Raw genomic sequence first — 4,065 nt, forward strand, 5'->3', positions numbered from 1 at the left:
CTCTTAGGATGCTTCGCAGACGCTATATAAATGAAACTTGCTGCTGTTTATAGCTTACCAATAAGACGAGTAGGGCCATGTTTTTAGGGAGCCCAAGATAGAATTTGCCCAAATATTCCTTCAAGAATGATTCCCTCATGCTAAATCTCCGATTCTGACTCCAGGCACCCTTCGCCATTGAATTTTGATTTGATTTGATTTGATTTGTAATGGGATGCAGTGAAAAGTATTGTTTCTTGTGCATTATACAGACAAAACATACCATTCATTGAGTACATAGGGGAGAAGGAAAGATGAGGGGGCAGAATATAGTTTTTCAGTCATAGCTAGGGTGTAGAGAAAGATCAGCTTAATATGTGGTAAGTCCATTCAAAAGTCTTGAGTCAGTTGGTACATGATCTCAGACTTTTGTATCTTTTCCCCAACAGAAGAAGGTGGAAGAGAGAATGTCCGGGGTACGTGGGGTCCTTGATTATACTGGCTGCTTTTCCGAGGCAGTGGGAAGTGTAAACGGAGCCAATGGCAGGGAGGCTGGTTTGCGTGATAGACTGGGCTACATTCACAACCCTTTGTAGTTTCTTGCACAGAGGTGGCTGGAGTTAATTGGGTAGAAATTAGATATAATAAAAGGTATCTGGATTGAACCCAAATGCGCTGTAACCGGCAAAGATCAAGACCAAGTGCTGGAAGGTAGGATTCCAATGGGTGGCTTGTATTCTTTTTCATATTTTTGGCTGTTGCAGTCACAATGGCTGAATGGTCTCTTTCTGTGTTGTAACTTTTCTTTGGTAATTACCATTGATCATAGGTTAATGGATCAGGCCTGTCACCAGAGATAATCAGTGACTTCACAGAATCATAGAATCCCAACAGTGCACAAGGAGGCCATTCAGCCCCTTAAGTGTGCACCAATTCTCTGACAGAACATCTTACCCAGGCCATATCCCCCTATGCTAACCCCCTTAACCTACACAACCTTGTGACACTAAGGGGACAATTTAGCAAGGCCAATCCACCTAACCTGCACATATTTGGAGTGTGTGAGTAAACCGGAGCACCCGGAGGAAACCCATGCAGGATGGGGGCGAACGTGCAAACTCCCACACAGACAGGCACCCAAAGCCGGGATTGAAACTGGATCCCTGGCACTGTGAGGCAGCAGTGCTAACCACTGTGCAACCCAATTGTTTTTCTAAAACGGTCCTTGGGGCCGAGGTGGGGTTTAGTGGGGTTAAATTGTGAGGGCAGGTTACATAAACACGCCCTGTCTTCCTTTGAGTATAGGAAATTAAGGAATGAACTGCTAACATGCTCAAAATGTAAATTGGATTTGAAAGAAGGAGATACAGAAAACAAAACTCTCTTCTTGTAGGAGAAGCAAGAATCTCGGGGCATCACTTTCAGGTTATAGTACAGAATATCACTGGGCAGAGGGATTAACTTTTCACCTTACCATTATCAGGACAAATGGAAGAACACCAAATTTCATACAAAATAATTGATGCTGCAGGAGGAAAAAGGGGACACAAAGATTGGGCAACCTGTCTCTTTTCAGCAATTGTAAAATTAGAGCTAGGCCACATGGGAGAATATTCTGGAAGCCCTTCTTCATGCAGAGGGGGGTGGTAAAAGTCTGAAATTCTTTCTCCTGGATGGTTGCGAATGCTGGGTGAGCTTTGCATATGAGGTGGACAGATTTTTTTATTGGGTTTAGGATATTGTGGGATATGGAGCCAAAAGTGGGTAAGTGGGATTGAAGTACAGACCAGCAATGATCTCATCGAATCAGAAGGCTGAATGGCCTACTTCTGTTCCTATGGATGCAGTGTAAATTGTTTAGAAACATAGAAACTAGAAGCAGGAGGAGGCCATTCGGCCCTTTGAGCCTCCTCCCGCCATTCATCTTGATCATGGCTGATCATCGAATTCAATATCCTGATCCCCCCTTCCTCCCATATCCCTTGATTCCCTTTAGCCCCAAGAGCTATATCTAGTTTCTCCTTGAGATCAGGCAATGTTTTGGCCTCAACTGCATTCTGTGGTCGTGAATTCCACACATTCAGCACCCTCAGGGTGAGGAAATTTCTCCTTACCTCAGTTCTAAAAGGTTTACCCCTTATCCTCAAACTATAACCCCTTGTTCTGGACTCCCCCACCATTGGGGACATTCTTTCTGAATCTACCCTGTCTAACCCTGTTAGAATTTTATAAGTTTCTATGAGATCCCCTCTCACTCTTCCAAACTCCAGTGAATATAATCCTAACCGACTTGGCCTCTCCTCATATTAAGAAGTCTCACAACGCCAGGTCCAACAGGTTTATTTGGCAGCACAAGCTTTTGGAGTCTCAAACTCCTTCATCAGGTGAGTGAGCTCACTCACCTGATGAAGGAGCTTGAGACTCTGAAAGCTAGTGCTGCCAAATAAACCTATTGGACTTTAACCTGGTGTTGTGAGACTTTTTACTGTGCCCACCCCAGTCCAATGCTGGCATCTCCACATCAGGGTTCTCCTCAAATGACAGACCTGCCATCCCAAGAATCAGCCTGGTAAACCTTAGCTGTACTCCCTCTATAGCCAAGGACATCCTTAGATAAGGACACCAGAACTGCACACAATACTCCAGATGTGGCCTCATCAACGCCCTATACAATTGCACTAAAACATCCCTATTCCTCTACTCAAATCCCCTCACTATGAAGCTATGAAATCCCTGTTAATTATTTGTGATCTGATTAGGTATTTGCTCGTTCCATTTATCGCTATCGTAGAAGGTGTCATTTTAGCTTAAGATGTCCCCCTCCTGAAATGACACCTGGGTGCATGTTGGTGAAGAAACATATTTGAATAATCCCTGTAACAGGGTCAATACAAAACCCGTTCTAAAAATATTCTCGAGCTGAAATTTAGGAGCAAATAAAAGCAAATTACTGGGATGCTGGAATCTGAAACCAAAAGAGAAAATGCTGGAAAATCTCAGCAGGTCTGGCGGCATCTGTAAGGAGAGAAAAGGGTTGACATTTCGCGTCCAGATGACCAGACCGCTTTCTCTTTTGGTCTTAAATGCTCCTTCCTTGATGAAGCTTTCTGTCACCGCTCCTCTGTATGTGGCTTGGTGTCACATTGTATTGGAAGAGATTCGTGTGATGTGCCTTGGAGGGCGTTTTAATATGTCATGGGTGCTATATAAATGCAAGTTGTTATTGTCACGTGCAAAAAAAGCATAGAGGGGGAGAGAAACAATCCCATATAGCAGCCCGTCTAGAACAATCGATATGAGAATAAAAATAGTGTGAGCAAAGTTATCCCCTGCAGTCTGTGTCAGTGAGACTTCCTGATCCACTCGCAGTGAAAAGGCCGCTGGAAAAAATAATAATTTGCTATTTCTGTCCAATATTTTTGATTTGATTAGGTTTAAATATTAAAATTCTGTAAAATCAAAATACTGCGGACGCTGGAAATTGTAAAGGAAAACAGAAAATACTGCAAGAGGCTCATTCAGACTCGCACCTTTGACTCTGTCTCTCTCTCCACAGTTTATTCAGTTTAGTTCAGATTTCCGTTCAAAAAACAGGAATTGCTGAGTTTCTCCAGCATTTTGTTTTATGGAAATCTGGAATAAACTGGACAAACTCAGCAGGTCTGGCAGCAGCTGTCGAGAGAGGGAGAGAAACAGAGTTAACATTGCGAGTCCAGATTAACCTTTGCTGTCCTTATTTCGAATTCCTGTCGCTAGAATTCGATCCGAAGCCAGTTCCCGGGGCAAAGGGGGCAATTTCAACCCGACTGTATCCGTGTTTCAGTTAACTTGTCTTTATTATCCCCGGGTGTGTTGTTGCCAGAATTGTAGCCCCCCCCCCCCCCTCCCGCCTTCACCCACAACACCCCTTTTTTTAAATCTCTGTAGATTGTTGCTGCAGAGTGGTTTCAGTTGCTGCTTGAATTCGATCTCTGCTCCAGCAATTAATGTCCCTTCCTTTGGGGAGAGGAACACCTCCCTCTCCCCCCACCCACCCCTCCCTTGTCTGCCTCTTGCTGTGAACCCAGCCCAAACCATGCTAAAATT

Source organism: Mustelus asterias, chromosome 14, assembly GCF_964213995.1.
Source record: "Mustelus asterias chromosome 14, sMusAst1.hap1.1, whole genome shotgun sequence".
NCBI lineage: Eukaryota > Metazoa > Chordata > Chondrichthyes > Carcharhiniformes > Triakidae > Mustelus > Mustelus asterias.